Source organism: Leopardus geoffroyi, chromosome B2, assembly GCF_018350155.1.
Source record: "Leopardus geoffroyi isolate Oge1 chromosome B2, O.geoffroyi_Oge1_pat1.0, whole genome shotgun sequence".
NCBI lineage: Eukaryota > Metazoa > Chordata > Mammalia > Carnivora > Felidae > Leopardus > Leopardus geoffroyi.
Window position 1 is genome coordinate 120,760,040 of NC_059332.1, and position 22,708 is coordinate 120,782,747.

The 22,708-nt window shown below is 40.5% G+C and overlaps 1 pseudogene; it reads right to left on the minus strand.

The window, feature by feature from the left end:
• Nucleotides 1-455: 455 nt before the first annotated feature.
• Nucleotides 456-21,475, minus strand: LOC123609956 (annotated as a pseudogene).
• Nucleotides 21,476-22,708: the final 1,233 nt, after the last annotated feature.

Below are 22,708 nucleotides of genomic sequence, written 5' to 3' on the forward strand. Positions count from 1 at the left end.
CTTTGGCAGATTCTACGCCTCGTCCTTTGGGAAGTGGGAGTTTAAAGAGACATTTATTGAGCCGCTACTATACGGCAGGTACTAGGCTAGCCGATAAGGGTACAAAAACCATGAGAACACACATCGACCCTGAAACAAGTTGGCACTCTGGTAATGGATGAGCGAGCAAATAGTGTACAAGCAAACAGTAAAGGCACTCGAAGAAAAGCTGGTGTGCAGGCGTAAACAATGTGTCCACGAGGCACAGAGAAGAACCGAGAAGGGCTTCCCTAGCAGGTGATGTCTGAGCATATAAGCACGTGCACAGGAACGTGTATCCACAGACATGCTGTGTGGAAAACACACCCATAGAAGGACCCTGAAGAATCTCATGAGGCTCTGCCACTAGGAAAACAGAAGGCTCTTCCAAGGTAATAATTTTAATCTCTTTTAAAAGTTTTAATCACACAGGCCCCTCACACAGACAACACTCTGTTGTCGTCGTCGTCGTCGTCGTTGTTGTTGCTTCCTGTTGGCTTGGCTTTGCCACTTGCACACCTATCGCGTCCAATTGCACTCCCACACTTCTCTTGCTCTCTTCCAATCCGGGCTTATGTAATGTACGTACGTTACGGAAGCAGATGTCACTAACCATCGTGAGGCCACACTTCTGAGAACCTCCAGGTTCTTAGCCTGGACAAGGGGTGGGGTCCCGACAACAGGCCAGTAAAAACGGGAAGATTGAATAACTCACACGGCATTGGGTAAATGTGCTGGTCGCGTTCTATGGCGGTGGCAGCCCTTTGAACTGATGTTGCCTGTTGACAGTGCCTTTGTGCCCACTTGACTTTTACACGCCCAACTCACAGGATCAGTGCCGAGTGCTCTAATCCCTCCTGCGGAGCTCAGGCCATTAAATACTCGCCCTACATTTTACAGCTTCAACCCTGTGACAGGGGAGCTGACCCCAGCTCTGTGCCAGGCACCCAGCAAAACGGGGATTAATAAACCCCGCCCCAGTGTAGCCAAGGGCTCTACAGCTGCTTCTTGCAATTAGGCTTGTCATCATTCTCTCAAGAAGCCCCTGTTGATGTTTAAATCCTAATTGGCAGGCGACACCTGTTTCCCAATGGGAAGGATGGGAGGGGGTCATTCACTTGCAGCAGGCGCAGGATAGGGAGGCCGAGAAGCTCCGTGAACCGGTACAAATACTTTGGGCCCCGAGGCTGTTGGAGCTTCCATATTTTTTTCTTTCTTTCTCTTTCCTCTTCCCTCCTGGCCCCCCCACCGAAAAAAAGCATGCTCAGAGTCAGGCTAGTCCTTGGGAGTAAGTGAGCATTTGGCTCTGAATCTCTTTTATGAGCAGGACCTTACCACTGGTTTCTCCCTCAGGCGTCCATGTTACCATCCAGCAGCCCCCTCTTGGCGTGAGTACTTTTTTCCTGGCTTCTTTTTTTTTTTTTTTTTTTTTTTCTTTTTTTTGCCAGGATCCTGGCTGTCATTCATTCTGCTGTTAAGGTAGTTTTTAACTGCCTGCAAGCTGCTGAAACTCTGTAACCTCTTTGTGGCTATAAAGAGCGTTAAGTGTATTTTTAGTTCCTGTCTTCACTGAGCTTGCATTCTAGAGGCAGGCGTTAAAACCACCTGCAATAATCCATGTGAAGTAGTCTTTTCCAATTACCATAGTTAAGGCAGTGTCCATGAGTAGAAAGAAGAAATGACCGAGATTCTCGGGAAAGACTGCCTAGAGGCATTTTGATTTGCACCGAAACTTCATCACCTTAGGGTCTCTGCTAAGATCTAATGCTTGACGTTGTCTGAACGGTAGCAAGTGATGTCTGATGGGATTCACCAAGACCATTTCTCTTCATTAATACCGCTGGATGTTTTCAGAGTAAGCATTGCAGGTATTTAGTAGGCTCTTCTGCTCATTAGGGCAAATAGGTAGGGAAAACAACAGGATGGGATGTGGAGGAGGCTGTGAGTCAGCGAAAAGGGAGAAGCACTGGGAACACAATGTTCATTTTCATGCCACAAGCATTTATTGAACACCCAGCATATGCCAGGGCCTTTTCTAGCTCTAGGACCCCTTTTGGGGTCACCCTAGGTTTCACCTCAGTCCATAAGCACTGTCCTCTTAACAGAATTTTGCCAATGAGCACTTAAGCCCTCTCATCCACCTTCCCGTGTCCTTGTGGGCTTCGTGAAAGTAGGCAATTGGGGAAGATGTATCCTGACTAAATACCAGTGGGATATTCCTTTAAGGGTAATACAATAAGTGCAAATAATTGTTCTGCCTTATTTCACTTACTCTATGCTGCATTTTATGTCTAGTCTTACAAGACTATTTGCCCAATTTACTTACAGCAGCATTGTTATTGCCACTGCTGAAAATCTAAAGGAAGGGAGAGGCCACACTATTGCCCCTGAGAGATTTGTATGTTGGGGAGGATTCGTACACAGTAAGAACAACCACCTACCTTCGGGCAGTTCTGCAGGAGGGTTGAAAGCATCTTGGAGCCCACTGTGTCCCATGCTAACTCTTTAGGGGATTCCATTGTTAACTAGCGATCTGAAAGTCTCTTAAGATCCTGGTGAAATGGTTCTCAAAATTCAGTGTCCAAAAAGAGTACCCATTAAAATTAAATACGTTAAACAAATTAAATTAAATTAAATACATAAAAAAGTTAAAATACAGATTCCTGGGGCGCCTGGGTGGCTCAGTCGGTTAAGCGGCCGACTTCGGCTCAGGTCATGATCTCGCGGTTCGTGAGTTCGAGCCCCGCATCGGGCTCTGTGCTGACAGCTCAGAGCCTGGAGCCTGTTTCAGATTCTGTGTCTCCCTCTCGCTGACCCTCCCCTGTTCATGCTCTGTCTCTCTCTGTCTCAAAAATAAATAAAACGTTAAAAAAAATTAAAAAAAAATAAAATACAGATTCCTGAGGCCCCAAATTTAGTGATTCTGATTCTTGATGGGGGCTGGGAATACACCGTTAGCAAGCACCCCAGATGACTTTGATGGAGATGGTCTGCCCCCTACCCTCTTAAGAAACTATGAGACTCTCCTGCACCCTTTATATAAGGGAGGCTGCAAATGAAAGAAATAAAATGACAAAAGAACCACTTCTACCTGTTTGATTTTTCACTTACAACCCAGTGGGTTTCAGTCATGAATGCTGAAGTCCTTCTAAGGTTCATGACTTCCTCCTTAGGGTCCCATACCTGTGACTCCATTCAAAAAGTGGTTGACGGTATACCTGCTTTAAACATGCTTTTATCACATATATAAAAAAGCCCCTCTAGGTTGTCAGCCATTGATATTGTCTTTGACTTCCATGTTCCTTTCATAGATAGGGCCCTGCTCAGTCAGGGGTTCAGAACTCAGCTGTTACCATATAAGGGTGGGGGGGGGGGACGCACAGAGGCTAAAAGCTGTTTTTAGATGTTTGAAGCAACGTGGGAGGCTTGCAACCTCCATGTGTTTACAACGTAAGCCACAGCGAGCAGCACAAAGAACCTAGAGAATCGGTGACTCATTCAGGCACCTGTGAGGGTGCCACTTGGCGTTATCGGGGTACTCCACCAGCTGGAAGCCAGCCTCTGTCCCCAGACGAACTGACAGCTTGTAGATCTTGTGCAGAACGGGGGCCTCTTTCACTGTTACGTTTTGCTCTTGGAGTGAAAGCAAACTTACGACTCGCAGGGGAGCTGCGGGGAGGGATGAGCTTAGTAGCACTCAGTCTTGGCAGGAGGGCAGCCGCCACAGACACGGGATGCGATCTAATAAGCACGTGTGTTCTTACAGTACGCCTCACGGCCAGGCCACTTTATCTTCAGTAATCCCGATCTATGTCCCAGAATCACATTATTTGGCTGTGGATCAGACCCCGTGCATTCTTGGCTCGGGGCATAATGAAACGTGATCTCAAGACAAGATAGGATCCTGACCTGGAGAGGCACTGATGTATTTCTCTCTGCGGCAGCACGAACGTTAAAATGTAAGAGGGCATCGGGAAAATCTATTTAACGTGCCGCTGGTAGAGAAGTTCAAACATTGCCTTCCGTGTATGGAATCTTGCCTCCATAGCTTAGGATCGCTGACAGGAACAAATTTATGTGAAATATAAGAGAACATCAGAAAACAAAGCTTCAGTTAATAGGCGGCAGTAGCCCTGACTGTATTTACTGTCACTGGCATTATGCTATTATACCCATCATTCAAAGGGCCATTTATCAGGAAAAGCCCTTCAGGGTACAATAATGTTAAAAGGAAAAACCTTTGTGCTTACAGAGTGTGGTGAATGGGACTCAGTACGTTGTCTGTTCTCCTTCTTTGAACAAGCCCAGTGCTGTGGGCCAGAATCTCTGTGACCCAGGGAGGGTCACTGGGAGGACAGGCTTCTAGAAGGCTCTAGGCAAATCAGGGCGGCATCCCTACAGCCACCGATGATCAGAAAGCGGCTGGTGTTGGATCCATTAATGGGAAAAGGAATCATTTCCTTTGGAAAACCTGACTTTCTTGCTATGAAGTCACATGTATGTCCTGTAATCTCTTAAGGCAGCGATAACTCTTTTCCAACCTCATCCTATTTGCTATGACTGAAACTCTGGCTTGTACCGCAGTGAGCCCTTTTCAAAATATAAACTGTTCTTAAGTTCACTGTTCACACCAGAGACACATATGTGTATTGGACAAGTCAAAGTCCTGGCTGCAGAGAATAGAAAAAAAAAAAAAAGTACAGGGTGGCTGGGGAGGAGAAATGAAAATTCTTTGACTTTATTTGAAAATACCTAAGAGGTTCCAGTCAGTATAGGCGCTTTTGTATCTTGATGTAATACAATTTAAAAGATATCTCCAAGCTAAATCTCCCAAAGTTCCCCAAAGAGGAAACACACACACACACATACATATATACACTTATATACACATTATATATATACATATACACTTATATACACATTAATATATATACATATAATATATATGTGTGTGTGTATATATATATTTATGTATATATATTTATGTGTATATGTGTGTGTGTATATATATATACATATATATATATACATATATATATATATATACACATATATATATATGTGTATATATATATTCCGTATCTTCAAGGAAATAGTTTGTCTTCTTTTTTTTGGAAAGAAAAATAACAATGAAATTCTTTTCTTTACCTGTGATAAAATGTTCAGGTTTGGTAACTTGATTTGTCCTATAGAGAGTATGGATTTATGAAAAAGGCAGAAATAGTCAAACACTGCCACCTGCTGTCACTTTTTCCATATTTACTGTTAAAACAAGTTTATTTGGCCTTGGTCACATAGAGGCGAAGAAGCTGTTGCTCCCAGGTTTCAGCTGGCATCTGAATCATCTGGTGGGTTTTGAAACCCACTCCAGGGTTTTTGATTTGGTCGGTCTGGCTGGGACCGGAGAATTTGCATTTCTAACAAGTTCTCCCGTGCTGCCGCTGCTGGTTCAGCCCTGATCTATTTAAAAATGCCAAGGATGCCCTTCGTTTGCTTGCCTAAAGGTTTTCAGACAAAAGAACTCGGCTTCGATGGCTCTGTGAAGATTTACATTTTACCGCTTATTCTAATCTATCCTATGCGAAGACATAGGAAGAATCAGTTGTCTGTGAAAGCCAAATCTGAAGGAGTGTGATCAGAGGTGTAATCAATCAGGTGTACCCGTTGCTGTGCTTGAAGCTGAATGATTATAACAGAAGATCATGGGATGAACTGAACTGCAGGGGATTGTTTATATAAAGAAATGGCTTGGCCTGGAATGTGAAGGACCCACCCATATGTTAGAAAACTGCTCTCAAATCAAATGGATAGTGCTGGTCTTTGAAGGTCTGGGCAGAGTCCCAATTTCTCTGCCTCTCTTTCATATGCCACATGTTAATTTGTCTTCAAGATTCACTTACTCTAAAAAAGCAGATGGTCAGGAGTGTGAAATTTTGGTGGTATTAAGTGCTCTCATTTTTGTCATCACCAATGTTTTCAGTAAAACTGGAGACTTCATTGATGAAATAACTCACTGAGCAAACCTCAGCTTTTGAACTTCGGAAACTGACAAGAAGAGAAGGAATGTGTTTTACCGCCATTTTTTTTTTATTGCGGTGAAAAAACACATGACATGAAATCTACCGTCTTGACCATTTTTAAGTATATGGTTCAGCAGTGCTAAGTATATTCACATTGTTGTACAACAGATTTCTAGAATGTTTTGATCTTGCAAATGGAAACTGTGACCATCAAACACTAATGCCCTCCCCTTCGTCATTTCCGCCCTTGACAACCACCTTTCTACTCTCTTTATCTACAATTTTGACTACTTTATAAATTTCATCTGAGTAGATTATATAGTATTTGTCTTTCTATGATTGGGTTAGTTCATTTTGTCTATTTTCCTTGAGGATCGCCCATGTACATCCATCCATCACATGTGACAAAATTTCCTTCATTTTTAAGGCTGCATAGCCTTCCATTGGTATGTATATCCACATTTTCTCTCTATGTTCATCTGATGATAGATTGGTTGCTCCCTCCTCTTGGCTATTGTGAATAATGCTGCATAGAACATGGATGTACAGATATCTCTTTAAGACTCTGCTTTGAATTCTTTTGGGTATATACCCACAAGTGGGATTGCTGAATCATAAGGTAATTTAAAAAAATTTTAGAGTAAACTCTATACTATTTTTCATATGACTGTACCATTTTACATATTCACTACCAATGTAGAAGGATTCCAATTTCTCCACATCCTCACCAATACTTTTTACTGCCAATAACTTTTTTTTCTGTTTACTTTATAGTAGTTGTGCTAACGGGTGTGAGGTGATATTCATTGTGGTTTTGATTTGCTTTCCTTTTATGATATGTGATGATGAGCATCTCACATGCCATTATATTGGCTATTTGTATATCATCTTTGGAGAAATGTTTATTCAAATCCTTTGCCAATTTTTAAATTTAGTTATGTGATTTTCTTGTTGTTGTTGACTTGTAGCTCTTTATATATTCTGGATGTTCACCCATATCAAATATATAATTTGCAAATGTTTTCTCCCATTCTATAGATTGCCTTTTCACTTTGCTGATTGTGACTCTTGATGCAAAAAGTTTTTAAATTTGATGTAGTCCCATTTGTCTATTTTTGCTTCTGTAGTCTATGCTTTGTTGTCATAGCCAAGAAATCATTGTCAGATCCAATGTCAAGAAGTGTTTCCCCTGTACTTTCTTCTAAGAGTTTTATCACTTGGGGTCTTCTGTTTAGGTCTTTAGTACATTTCAGTTCCTATAGAAAGAAAAATAAGGGTCCAACTTCATTTTTTTTTTGCATGTGGATACTTAGTTTTCCTAATACCATTTGTTAAAGAGATGGTCCTTTCCCCCATTGAATGGTCTCAGCATTCTTGTCAAAAATCATTTCATCATACATGAGGGTTTATTTATAGACTCTCTATTCTATTCTCTGTTCTCTATTCTTTCTATTTGATTGTATTCAATTGTATTCGATTGTGTTGTATTCCATTCCATTCCATTCCATTCCATTCCATTCCATTCCATTCTATCGTCTGTCTTTATGCCAGTACCATAACGTTTTGATTATTGTAACTTTGCAATATGTTTTGAAATCAGAAAGTGTATGTCCTCCAACTTTATTCTTTTTCAAAGTTGTTTTGGCAATTCTGGGTCCCTTAAATTTTTATATGAACTTTTGGATGGGTTTTTCTTTTACTGTAAAAATAACATTGGGGTTTTGATAGGGACTGCTTTGAATCTGTCGATTGCTTTGGGTAGGATTGACATGTGACCAATATTTTCTTCTAATACATGAACATGAGATATCTTTCCATTTATTTGTATCTTTTAAAATTTCTTGCAGCATATTTTATAGTTTTTAAAATTTTTTAATGTTTATTTATTTTTGAGAGAGAGAGGGGGAGAGAGAGAGAGAGCCAGAGGGAGAGAGGGAGGCACAGAATCCAAAGCAGGCTCCGGGCTCTGAGGTGTCAGCACAGAGCCTGATGGGGACTTGAACTCACAAACTGCAAGATCATGACCTGAGCTGAAGTCTGATGCCTAGCCAACTGAACCACCCAGGTGCCCTGATATACTTTTCAATGTGTAATCTTTCACCTACTTGTATTCTACAACTTTTCTGACTTTATTGGTTTTTAACAGTGTATTATTTTTGGTAGAATCTTTAGGGTTTTATACACTTTTTTAAAAGAATTTTATTTTATTTAAAAAATTTTTTTTAACTGAGAACAAACTGAGGGTTGATGGGGGGTGGGAGGGAGGGGAGGGTGGGTGATGGGTATTGAGGAGGGCACCTTTTGGGATGAGCACTGGGTGTTGTATGGAAACCAATTTGACAATAAATTTCATATATTGAAAAAAATAATAAAAAAAATAAAAAAAATTTTTAATGTTTATTTTTTGAGAGAGAAAGACAGAGTATGGGTGAGGGAGGGGCAGAGAGAGAGAGGGAGACACAGACTGCGAAGCAGACTCTGAGCTGTCAGTACAGAGCCTGACATGAGACCTTAACTCACAAAGGTGAGATCATGACCTGAGCTGAAGTCAGACACCCAGCCGACTGATCCGCCTGGGTGCCCCTAGGGTTTTCTACTCTTATGTTGATGTTAGCTGTGGGTTTTCATATATGGCCTTTTTATGTTGAGATGGTTACCTTTTATTCCTAATTTGCTGTGGGAGTTTTTATCATAAAAAGGTGTTGGGGCGCCTGGGTGGCGCAGTCGGTTAAGCGTCCGACTTCAGCCAGGTCACGATCTCGCGGTTTGTGAGTTTGAGCCCCGCGTCGATGGCGGCTCGAACTCTGATGGCTCAGAGCCTGGAGCCTGTTTCCGATTCTGTGTCTCCCTCTCTCTCTGCCCCTCCCCCGTTCATGCTCTGTCTCTCTCTGTCCCAAAAAAATAAATAAACGTTGAAAAAAAAAATTAAAAAAAAAAGGTGTTCATATTTGTCAAATGCTTTTTCTGATTTAATTAAGATGTTGTGTGGCTTTTGTCCTTCATTCTGTTAATGTAGTGTATTACATTGAGTGATTTTCATTATGTTGAAAATTCTTGCCTTACAGGGCCTTAATCATTTCTTTAAGTGAAATGATTCTGTTATTTTTTTTCCCTTCAAAATGATCTGACAAGATATTACCGCTGGGGGAACTGCATAAAAGATAGTGGGATATTTCTGTGTTATTCCTAACAACTGCATGTGATTCAACAATAATCTCAAAATAAAACTTTTTTTTTAATGGCCTTAAGTACATAGTATTAAATCAGAACACATTCATGAGATCCCATGTGTCTGGGAAAAAAAAAATTGCTATTCTTCTAAGTGAGCAAAAGTATAACTCCAGCTGACTCTTGAACGACACAGGTTTGAACTGTGTGGGGCCACTTCCTTGAAGATTTTTTTCCAATAAATATAAGTACAGTACTGTAAATGTATTTTTCCTTCTTATGATTTCCTTAATGACATTTCCTTCTCTCTACCTTACTTTAAAAATTCAGTATATAATACTGTAACACACAAAATACGTGTTAATCGACTGTTTATATTATTGGTAAGGTTTCCAGTGAACAGTAGGCTATTGGTAGTTCAGTTTGGACGAGTCAGGAGTTATACATGGATTTTCAACTGTGGGGGAGGTTGGTGCCACTAGCCTTTGTATTGTTTGTTCAAGGGTCAATCGTACTTTCTAATAGTTGAAGTAATTGTGCCTTCCACATGCTTCTGCGGGTTCTTGCTCGCTCTCGTTTTCCTCTTCGCTTTTCCTTTCATTCTTGCCGTTCTCCATGTCTTCCTCTCTTATATGCTTGTTCGCACACTCTCACGCTAGTTTTTTGAGGCCTAGGAAACACAAAGTTTTTTGGTTCCATTTTGCTCTGATTATTGCAGGAATTATCTATATCTATGGTCATGAGTGAACCAATATGAAATCTCATCTGACTTTGAGACAGATTCAAGTCATTATTGCATTTTAAATTTTAACCAGATTTCATTCTATAGCACTGTATTTCCCAATTTGAAATCTTTAGTAACTGTATATGGATTTACGTGGGGACTAATGACAAAGGAGCTAAAACTTCTTTTAAGAGTGGGGAGCCTGGGTGGCTCAGTTAAGTGTCTGGCTTCAGCTCAGGTCATGATCTCACAGTTCATGGGTTCAAGCCCCGCACCGGGCTCTTTGCTGACAACTCAGAGCCTGGAGCCTGCTTCAGGTTCTGTGTGTCCCTCTCTCTGCCCCTCTCCCACTAGTGCTCTGTCTCTGTCAAAAATAAGTAAATTAAAAAAATAAAAATAAATAAAACTCCTCTAAAAGTAAGCAAAATGTCACACACACTTCAAGAATAAAGGCAAACTTCTGTCTCTACTGTATAGTGTTATTTCTTATGGATTTTTATAATCTAATGAAAATTTGTTAGCCCTTTAGGGCTGCTGGGGAATCAGCATGGTAAGACCAGTGAGGTCAGGTAGAAATGGGTTCAAATTTTAATTTCGGCATTAGTCATCTTTGAGATCTTGGAAACTTTTTTTTTTTTTTGAAAACTAGTTATGCATTTATAAAATGGGGCTATGTGGTGTATAAATTCAGCCATCTATAAATCTGTAGTAGATTCATCACTGGTAAAATTTTTAAATGGCCACAAATTCTTTCCTGTCCTAGATCCATAGTAACTTTGAAGCTCCTCCAATCAAAATTTCTTTCCAGCTCTTTCATTTTGACTGATCCTGTGACTCGCTTTAACCAACAGGAGAGTTGGAAATGTAATGCAAGCAGAAACGTGGAGAGTACTTATGCTCTGGGACCTGATGGCTTGATGCTCTTGGAATGAAGCTGCCAAGCTGCGGAAACTGCGAGCGGTCAAGCAATTTGTTATTAAGAATTTCAAACTTTAGGGGCACCTGGGTGGCTCTGTTGGTTAAGCGTCCAACTTTGGCTCAGGTCATGATCTCACAGTTTATGGGTTCGAGCCCTGCATCAGGCTCTGTGCTGACAGCTCAGAGCCTGGAGCCTGCTTTGGATTCTGCGTCTCCCTCTCTCTCTGCCCCTCCCTTGCTGGTGTTCTGTTTCTCTCTCTCTCAAAAATAAATAAAAACTTTTAAAAAAAATTGAAAAAAAAAGAATTTCAGACTTTAAGAGAAAAACGAATCTGGTTTCTTAAGTGAACTTGTACAAACTCAAGTATGTTTATAGTCTCTAAAGAAAAACTAAAAGTCTCTCCCATCAAATTACATTTCAACTATTTTGAACCCCTGTAATGGGGAGTGTTTAATCAGTGCACATTTACCATCTTTTTACTTGCTAGAACATTCTTAGCCTATTCTTTTTCTGCGGTTTTAATGATACAGGTGTTAATTTTGCCTTCATGCAGATCACTGAATACTAAGGAGCCTCCACATAAATAGACAATGTTTTAGGGTTTTTTAAGTGTGGCATCTCCTGATTGTGCTATATTCAAAGAGACGCAAAAAATGTGAATGCTCAAGAAAGAATATGCATTGTTAACCTTTCTGGAAATTATTCTGCATAGCTGATAGGCATTTCTCAAATCCTTTCCCCAGTATATGAAATTATATAGCCTTTGTTCAGCCCATGATAAACTTTCTATCAAAGCTTTTAGTGGCTTCGAAAGCTGCCCAATTGTCATTCTGAGAAGAATTGGTTTATTTTGTCATGGCTTTCTCTTTCTTTCTTTCTTTCTTTCTTTCTTTCTTTCTTTCCTTCTTTCTTTTTTTGTGTCTGTTTCTGCTCTGTCTTTTATCTGCACCCATTAAAAAATGTTAATCATTCAGTTCCTGTTTCTTTCCCCAACTTATCCACAATGGGAGAGATTTACGTATATGAGGCTCAAGATTTGCAGTTGAAGAAAAGGTATACAAATATAATACTACTAAGTAATATTGCAGAATGATTGATATGACCCACAGTGCTCTTTCAGGGGAGCATATTTTTTTCAAGTAAGTTTTGCTTCTTTAAGTCAGAAGTTTTTTTTTTTTTTTCCAAAATGGGTTAAACATATGTTAACACCTTATTAGAATGCCATTCTACGGACCATTGGCCAATGGAAATGTCAGTTTCACAAGGTGTGAACCAATGTATTCATGAAGGAGGTGTGTCCATTATCATCATTATCATCATCAACAATTAACTTTTATCACACACTGCCTCGGTGCCAAGCATTGTGCTAAGTACCTGATGAGTACTTCCTTGCCTTACCTCTTAGCAACTGCCTCAGCGATTCCTGGAAAAGGTTCAAGGCAAAAGACTGTAGCTCCTTAACGGAAGAAAATTGCCTCCATAATCCTAACTGCTCTTTAAGGATAGATTGTGGGCATTGAAGGCCTGTTGTGTTCTGCTCAGAACTTTGCTGTGTTTGAGAGAACACCAATGGCGGGCCTGCATCTCTGTTAGAGACTGAGATTTGGAAAGCTTTTTGTGGCTGAGTGAGAGAACTTAGGACTCCTTGGGTAATAAGGCAAGAGGTAATGCAACAAGAAGAAAGGAGCGGTACTGAGAAGGAGTCAGCAAATGCCAAGTGTTCAGGAACTTGAGAAGTATGGAGCAGATTCTAGTGATTTGGAGGTCAAAGCAAACAAGGACATTGTGTCCAGTATTTCATGGAACAATTAGTTTAAGGGACCTGTCACTAATGAATAATTACTAGATAATTTTAAATTACTTTAAAAAGAAATAATCGGGGCGCCTGGGTGGCGCAGTCGGTTAAGCGTCCGACTTCAGCCAGGTCACAATCTCGCGGTCCGTGAGTTCAAGCCCCGCGTCAGGCTCTGGGCTGATGGCTCAGAGCCTGGAGCCTGTTTCCGATTCTGTGTCTCCCTCTCTCTCTGCCCCTCCCCCGTTCATGCTCTGTCTCTCTCTGTCCCAAAAATAAATAATAACGTTGAAAAAAAAAATAAATAAAAAGAAATAATCAGAAGACATATACAATAATGTTTTGCATACACGTATATATATATCTATCTATCTAGGCTCAGCAAAGGCATAACGTTGAAGTGAATTATGTTATATCCATATGGTGATATATTATGGAACCTTGTAAAAATCACATGTATAATCATAACGAAAAAGAAAAATGCTCACAATATTATAGAAAAGTAGAATACTATATAAATGCAGAATGAGCCAAATTTTAATAGGGAAAATTAGAAAACTGTACATCAAATGTTTATTTATTTTTTGAGAGAGAGAAAGAGAGAGAGAGAGAGAGAGTGCAAGCAAGAGAGGAGCAGAGAGAGAAGAGACACAGAATCCGAAGCAGGCTCCGGGCTCCAAGCTGTCAGCACAGAGCCTGACCCTGGGCTCAAACCCAGGAACCATGAGATCGTGACCTGGGCCAAAGTCAGAAGCTTAACCAACTGCCACTCAGGCACCCCCGGAAGACTAGATACATCGAAATATTACCAGAGGTTCTCTCTAGGTCATAAGATGATAAAATATTATTTTCTCCCTTCATTTTTATGCAATTTTATCACTTTTACAATGAATATGTTTCACTTCTTGGAGATTATACTTTTTATTTTTTATTTATTTTTTTTTTAATTTTTTTTTTTCAACGTTTATTTATTTTTGGGACAGAGAGAGACAGAGCATGAATGGGGGAGGGGCAGAGAGAGGGAGACACAGAATCGGAAACAGGCTCCAGGCTCTGAGCCATCAGCCCAGAGCCCGATGCGGGGCTCGAACTCACAGACCGCGAGATCGTGACCTGGCTGAAGTCGGACGCTCAACCGACTGCGCCACCCAGGCGCCCCGAGATTATACTTTTTAGACTTTAATTCATAAGGTATCATTTGAATTAAAAAATAATGTAAATAGTACAAAATTCATATTTGGGGAATATGTGAATAAATGATAAATATTATAAAAAAAGAGCACAGCAGATTCAAGTAAGGAATCAAATAAGGAAGCTCAGATTTTAGCATGTCAAAAAGATCTACGATTGTCTCTATTTATTTATTTATTTTAAAATGGTTATTTATTTATTTATTTTGAGAGAGAGAGAGAGAGCGCACGCACGAGCAGGGGAGATGGGGAGAGGGGCAAAGGGAGGAGAGAGAGAGAATCCCAAGCAGGGGCCATGTCCAGCATGGAAGTAAACCCGTAGAGCTGGAAACAGGGCTCGATCTCAAGACTGGGAGATCAAGAGTTAGATGCTTAGTGTCATAAAGCAGTAACAAGAAATAAAACAGGCTGAAAAAAAAAAAAAGTCAGATGCTTAATCAACTGAGCCATCCAGGCGCCCCTAAAATTATTTCATTTGTTAAGTACTCTCTGCCATAAAAGCTTAGCAACCCATTAGAATAATAATCCAGTGTTACAATTAAAAATCTTGCAATGGAGGTCAGGTCATAATCCTTTGAAAATAACAATAAAAACAAAACAAAGCAAAATAAAAGAAGATAAAATGCATAATAAATGCAAAAATGAAATAAAAATCTTGGTCTAAGTTAGAATTACCTTTAACCACTTAATAAATGTAGTCTAGATCAAGGACTCACAACCTGAGGGGGTGGTTACAGAATTATGACAAATGCTTCCAATGCATGTAGTCTCCAAGCACTACCTGCCTCCTGAAAAATACCTCACACATATGCGCTATCATTTTCCAAATCTATTTTGAATTGAATATCATTTAATACCAAGGAACATTTTAAATTTTGTTAGATGTGATAATGGCATTTGGTATTTTTTAAAAAAAAATGTTCTTTTTGAGATATACACATATCTACAGGTGAAACAACATGATGTAGGATTTGCTTTAAAAATATTTCAACAGGGGCGCCTGGGTGGCTGGGTCGGTTGAGTGTCTGACTTCGGCTCAGGTCGTGATCTCGTGGTTCACGGGTTCGAGCCCCGCGTCCGGCTCTGTGCTGACAGCTCAGAGCCTGGAGCCTGCTTCGGATTCTGTGTCTCCCCCTCTCTCTCTGCCCCTCCCCTGCTCATGCTCTGTCTCTCTCTGTCTCAAAAATAAACATAAACATTAAAAAAATAAAAATATTTCAACAAAGGAAAGAAAAAGGAATAGTCAAGCAACAGTAACAAAGTATTGATAATTGTCGAGGTTATATAGAGGCTCCCTTATACTATTCACTCCACTTTAGTGAATGCTTGTGATTTTTCATTGATATATATATTTTTAAATTTAAGTCAGTCATTATATACAAACCTTGGCAATTGTTGAATTGGGTAACTTAAAAACAGAACAATTAATTTTTTCAGAAAAACATTTAATGGAGAAAAACATTTAATTTTCTATTTTGTAAAAGTGTTATCTCAGTTTTCAGGATGCCTTTTTTATCTGTTAGTGACTCTTGCAGTCATATGAGGTTACAGGCCCCATGGTCAAGTAGCCAACTTACCAAGAATGTATATTTCATGCCTATGCCTTGCACATAGTCAATTTCTAGGCACAGAGTCAAGCATTGCAAAGTAGCAATAAAAGGAGCGATCTCGGTGGTTCCGCAGTGCTCCCCAAAAAAGATCATGGATGATCGAAACCATCGCTCTGAAGAGCTGAATGAAAATCTATTTTATTCCTCGGGTAAAATATTGGTCTCAGAAACCCAGGATTACGATTTTTTTGAAAAAGGAAACCAACTTACAATTATAACAAATTGCCAATGAGCAAATGGTTTATAATATTTGGAAGTAAAACATTGCCTGTTTGACAAATGAACATTGATTCTTAAATAACTGTAGTCACAGAGTCAGCAGGATCAAGGGGTTTACCAAGATCAGAGGCCATCTCTCAGTGAAGCAATTCAAACTGCTTACACAATTTTGCTGGAGGTAAAAAACCAAAAAGAATACAAGAGTTTTTATGGTTTTTAATGAATTTGACTAGATTACGATTACTTGTGCTCACTCAGAAAGATGTCCTCAAGTCTACAAATTTCAGGACAATTAGTATTGTTTTAACAAAAATGAGAAAGATGGGTGTTCCGGGAAGACATAAAAGGCAATCTATGATTTTCCATTTTACTCACTTCATTATTAACCTTGGTAACCAACCATCAGAAATCAGCCATTATTCTCAGTGCTGACCACCAAACCTTGATTCCCCTTGCAAAATGTGTCACACTTGAGATTTATAGAGAAAATGCATTCATAGTATGATTGAAATTTTAGAAGATGCCCAGGAGCCTCTTTTGAATGCCATTTTATATACTAAGCAAATAAGGAACATTCTATTATGCTTCTTTGATTTTTATTTCTTATTTTCACTTGTTCAAGTTTCTGACAGCCCGTTACAGAATAGAAACTTAAAAGCCACATCGTTACCCCAACATAAATGACTGACCTGGTCTCAGTTTATCTACCCTCCAGTTTTTAGAATGTACCTTTATCATTCAGTAGTTCGCTCCCACAGCAAAGTATTTTTAAATCACTTTTCTTTTGTTAACAAATACATCCTGCACTGGATGCTAAGAATACAAAAATGAATAAGACTCAGTCTCTGGTTTTAAGGGGCTCTAATACAAATGGGATATGTAGACGTGGAAACAAGTAACACAACTCCAGCAGCTAAGTGCTGCAGTAGAGATATGCAAAGGCGTGGTTTCAGAGAATGAGAATGAGATTAAAAGTAATTAAAATAACAGTTTCAGGAGTCTAAAATTGTACAGGTACCGCTTACTGACCTCTAACATACAAAGAGGGAGAGGATATATAGGTAGAAAAAAAAGCAAACTAATTTCCAAAGAACTTCACTGCATCATCAACTCAAAGCTCTGGGAATCTACAGGCTCTGGGCCAACCTGAATTAGGGATACGATTTTGGTCTGCAAGCATGTCAGATCCTGAGATGGTGGCGAGGATTCTAAGAAGACAAGACAGAAACAAACATGAAACATGGAGGGTGTGGAACCGTGGCTTCACAAATTCCTTCCATATCTGCATTTCTCAGGCAGCTTCTCTTTCAGTCCCTGATGCACTTTGGTTCAGATCTCAACCCCCTTTGTTTATCTCTATTTGGATTTTATGACCCAGTCCGTTCCTGGACTGTTTCCTTCATTGCTAGCTGAACCCCCAAGGACACTGCGTCTGGTAATTTACCTCTAGGATCACCTACTCCAGCTGTGCCTTATTGCCAAGCCCAGGCCGGGGAAACTGTTGGTCTTTTACCACTTGAGGAAGGACAGGGGCCATGCTATGGTATGGGGATGTAACCATCTCCTTCCTCTAGGCCACCAGACTGAATTATAACACACCTTTTCCAGTGCATCCGGCTCTACATTTTGCATGTTCTCATTCTTGCCACAAGCGTCCGGTGTCCTCAGGGTTCTTCCTTGCCCTGTTTCTCCGACTGAATCATTCATTCCAACCAACATTTTCTTTTAAAATTCTCTTTAAACATTTATTCATTTTTGAGAGGCAGAGAGAACATGAGCAGGGGAGGGCAGAGAGGAAGACACAGAATCTGAAGCAGGCTCCAGGCTCTGAGCTGTCAGCACACAGCCTGACGCGGGGCTCGAACTCACCAACCTTGAGATCATGACTTGAGCCGAAGTCAGACGCTTAACTGAGCCCCCCAGGCGCCCCCTCCCCAACATTTTCGGAACAGTGCCCAATGTTCCAGAACTCTTCAGTTTCCTTTTCCAATTATTGATCCCCATAGAAATGAATGCCTCATCCCTCCAAGCCGATTTCTGCTGAGAGAAGTTAGTTCATCTATAAGAGAATAATTCTCAAGTACACTTGAGACAACTTCAAAGATTCCCAGAAACTTGGGAGAAGAATTCCCAAAGATCAAAAGGAAGCTGATCCTATGTTAAGCCGGAAGCAGAGGGAGTGAGATAAGAGGTTCCTCCAGCGGGTTCACAAGAATACCTCACCAAGTCCTTCCCTAGAAGAACTCCAATTGTTATTAAAGTGGATTCAAAGGAGAAAACTGCACAAACCATGACTTTCCTTCTCTTCAGTAATACTGAAGTTTTAAATCTTCCAACTGGCAATACTCTGAAGGAACACCAGAGGGCGGGCGTTCCATTTTAACCGTTGGGAATCCCTCTAAAGTCCCGTCTCTTGGAGAACCCAATCTCACAGATGGATTCCTCTAAGAACTAGTCCACGAAATGGAGAAGGAGCATGCCTTGTAGAGAAACTGTGGTGTAACTTATTACCCTTCCATATGAATATATCATGTTGCACCGAATGTGTGCAAACTGCACGAATGTGAGGATTATTCCAACTCTAAAAGGGGCCAACCTTGAAGAGTGGTCAAAGCTTTAGAAAACAGTGGTTTGCTTCATGCTGTGGTAGCTGCCCTGCTGGGAAAAGGCTTCTTTTCTGCACCTTCCTACTTGACAAGTGTGGTATTGTTACAAAGATCTAGGAGAAGCAATACTTTTCAGGGACAAAAAAAATTACAGGAAGTATCCCTGTTGCCACACAAAAACAAGTATACATAGACACATACGTACCTGCGTATAAGTGCATATAGGCAGATGTGTACTCACGTGTCTCTTTGCACAAATGAGAGCCCCGCAAAAACCATGATCATTCAAGTATTAATGTTACAGATATTATTTCGTCATTACTTCACTACTCATTTACAGCACTTTTGCTGGTAAGTGGGGCTGAGAGTTTTGGTGACTGAAAGCTTAGCTCCTTTTCGCTGTCGCGGAAGAGTGTGTCACACGTGGATCGAGGGCCACCGGCTGTCCCTGAGGAAGGTGCCTCAAGCCCGCTCCTTCCAAGTGGCTCTTGCCATGTTCCCTTCTGCTAAAACCTGCCCATATCCACCTGACTCCAGCACACCTGATCTCCGGATGCCTCATATAAATGAAAGTTTGTCAAAAAGTGCCAGAAACTAAGTATTAGAAAGAAAATGACTGATTTGCTAAGGAAAGTATACCCCTCCCCCTAATATCTCAACAGTGATTTTAAAAAATGAACTGATCGGGTTAGTGGAGTTTTATTTATTTGTTTCTTTGTCTCTTTGTTTGTTTATTTGGAAACCTAGACTTCTTTTAATCTCCTCACAGAAGAACTCCTGAACTCCTTAAAACCTCTCTTAAAGATAAGCTAAGATGGTTACCTTTGTTCCCAAATGCCAAAGTTTTATTTTCTGGGAAGCTACATTTAATATTCAAAAATTATTCTGTGATTTCCCATATAATAACAGTTAGGGGGGTGTGCAAATACAATGGACTCAACATATACAAGTAGTTGAAGGGACTTGAACTTGTAAGTAAAGTCTTCTCAAACCCCAAAACATTTTAAGTACACTGAAAACATTTTAAAAATTCAAAAAATAACATTAAAGCCAAATAGCAAGTGATTGCGAGTTATGACTAATATCAGCAAAATCAATGGAGGTTCGACTAAATTAAATCTACAAAAATCTGGGGTTGGGAATACTTATTCATAATTTCTACAGATGCCAAGGCACAAATATTCTACCTAGAGAATCTCTCATCAATATTCAGGCAGATATCAGATATATTGTGAGTTTGGTTTCAGACCACCTCAACAAAGTGAGCGAAAGAAATTTTTTGGTTTCCCAGTGCATATAAAAGTCATGTTTCTGCTATACCATAGTCTATTAAGTGTGCAATCATAATATGTCTAAAATGTGCATAGTTAAGTAAAAAATACTGTATTGCTAAAAAAAAAAAAAAAAAAAAATGGTTGCCATAATCTGAGCTTTCAGTGAGTTGCAATCTTTTTATTGGTGGAGGGTCCTGCCTGGATGTTGATGGCTGCTCGCTGAGCAGGGCGGTGACTGCTGGAGGTTGAGGTGGCTGTGGCAATTTCCTAAAATAAGACAAAGTTCGCAACACTGTTTGACTCTTGCTTTCACACGCAAATTCTCTACAGCACGTGATGTTGTTTGATAGCATTTTACCTACGGTAGAACTTCGTTCAAAATCGCAGTCGATCCTCTCCAACCCTGCTGCTGCTTTATCAGCCAAGTGTATGTAGTATTCTAAATCCTTTGTCGTCGTTTCAACAATCTTCGTGGCATCTTCACCAGGAGTAGATTCCATCTCAGGAAACCACCTTCTTGGCTCTTCCCTAAGAAGCGACTCGCCAGCCATTCAAGATTGACCATGAGATTGCAGCAATTCAGTCCCATCTTCAGGCTCCACTTCTAATTCTAGTTCTCCTGCTGTTTCCACCACACCTGCACTTAACTCCCTCCACTAAAGTCCTGAACTTGTCAGAGTCATCCCTGAGGGCTGGAATCAACTTCTTCCAAACTCCTCTTAATGTTACTACTTTGACCTCTTCCCGTGAATCACCAATGTTCTTAATGGAATGTAGAATGGTGAATCCTTTCCAGAAGGTTTTCAAATTACTTTGCCCACATCCATCAGAGGAATCACTATCTGTGGCAGCGATCACCTTATGAAATGTATTTCTTAAATAAAAAAATTTGAGAGTTGAAATGACTCCTTGATCCACGGGCTGCAGAATGGCTGTTGTGTTAGCAGGCATGAATACAGCATTAATCTCATTGCACAGCTCCATCAGAGCTCCTGGTTGGCCGGGTGCATTGTCAATGAGTAGTAATATTTTGAAAGGAACTTTTTTTTTCTGGTTTTCTTTTTCTGAGCAGTGGGTCTCAACCGTGGCCCCAAATACTCAGTGGATCATGCTGTAAACAGATGTGCTGTCGCCTGTCACATTTATAAATGCAGTTCCATTTATAAAGCATGGGCAGAGTAGATTTAGCGTAATTCTTAAGAGCCCTCGGATTTTACAGATGGTAAGTGAACATTGGCTTCGACTGAAAGTCACCAGCTGCATGAGCCCCTAATAAGACGGGCAGCCTGTCCTTTGAAGCTTTGAAGACAGGCATTGACTTCTCTCCAGCTATACAAGTCTCAGATGGCATCTTCTTCCAGTAGAAGTCTTGTTTCGCTTACACTGAAAATCTATTGCTTAGTGTAGCCACCTCCGTGAATGATCTTAGCTACCTCTTCTGGAGAACTCGCCGTGGTTTCTCCACCAGCACTTGTTGCTTCAACCTTGCACTTTTCTGTTACGGAGATGGCTTCTTCCCTTAAACTGCATGAACCAAGCTCTGCCAGCTGCACACTTTTCTGCCACAGCTCCCTGTTCTCTTTCAGCCTTTGTAGAATTGAAGAGAGTTAGGGCTTGGCTCTGGATTAGCCTTTAGCTGAAGGGAATGTTGTAGCTGGTTTGATCTTCTATCCAGACCACTCAGATTTTCTCCCTATCAGTAGTCAGGCTCTTGGGCTTTCTTTTTACTCATGTGTTCCCTGGAGTAGCACTTTGATTCCTTTCAAAAACGTTTCCTTTGTGTTCACAACCTGGCTAACTGTTTGGTGCAAGAAGTCTAGCTGTCAGCCTATCTTAGCTTTTGATGTGCCTTCCTCACTAAACGCCATCATGTCTAGCTTCCAATTTACAGTGCGAGGTGTATGACTTTCTTTCACTTGAACACTTCAAGGCCATTGTAGGGTTTTAATTGACTCCATTTCAATATTGTTGTGTCTCAGGGAGTAGGGTGGCCCGAGGAGAGAGACTGGGGAACACCCAGTTGGTGGAGCAGTCGGACACACACAGTGTTTTTCGATTAAGTTTGCTGTTCTAGGGGCGCCTGGGGGGCTCAGTCGGTTAAGCGTCTGACTTCGGCTCAGGTCACGATCTGATGGTTGGTGAGTTCGAGCCCCGCGTTGGGCTGTGTGCGGACAGCTCAGAGCCTAGAGCCTGCTTCGGATTCTGTGTCTCCCTCTCTCTCTGCCTCTCCCCTGCTCAGGCGCGTGTTCTCTCTCTCTCTCTCCCTCTTTCAAAGACAAACATTAAAAAAAATTATTTTTTTAAGTTTGCTGTTCTATATGGGGCACTGTTCATGGTGCCCCACGACAATAGTAACATCAAAGATCATTGATCACAGATCACCATAACAAAGATAATAATAACGAATGACTTTGAAATACTATGAGAATTGTCAAAATGTGACACAAAGACAAAAAGTGAGAAAAAAACCCTCAGAAAAATCGCTTCAATACACTTCCTTGGTACAGGGTGGCCACAAGCCTTTAATTTGTAAAAAAAAAAAAAGTATCTGTGAAGTTCAGTAAAAGCAAAGGGCAGTAAATGAGGTGTGCCTGGATAATGCCGTGTAAGCTAAATAAATCAGAATTGCAGCTTCAAAAGTTAACTGCATTTGGGGGGTGTTATGGCACAGGCTATACTTTAATGTATTAGAGAGTTTTGATCAGACAGATTTGATACTTGCTTAGTTTCTATTCTAGTGAATATTTCTTGCTTATCATCCGGTTTCCCTGAATCTCATTTTCCAATCTGAACCAAAAATTATAAAAAGCAAATATTATTAAATAACAAACAAGAAAATATGTCCAACTCCATACAGAAATGTAAATTAATACATATTATATAGAAAAACCTTAAAAGATTGAAGTATTTTCAAATCAATGAAATACCCAGTTTTTAAATTTTTTTTTTTAACGTTTATTTATTTTTGAGACAGAGAGAGACAGAGCATGAACGGGGGAGGGTCAGAGAGAGGGAGACACAGAATCTGAAACAGGCTCCAGGCTCTGAGCTGTGAGCACAGAGCCCGACACGGGGCTCGAACTCACGGACCGTGAGATCATGACCTGAGCCGAAGTCGGCCGCTTAACAGACTGAGCCACCCAGGCGCCCCCCCTCCCCGGTTTTTTA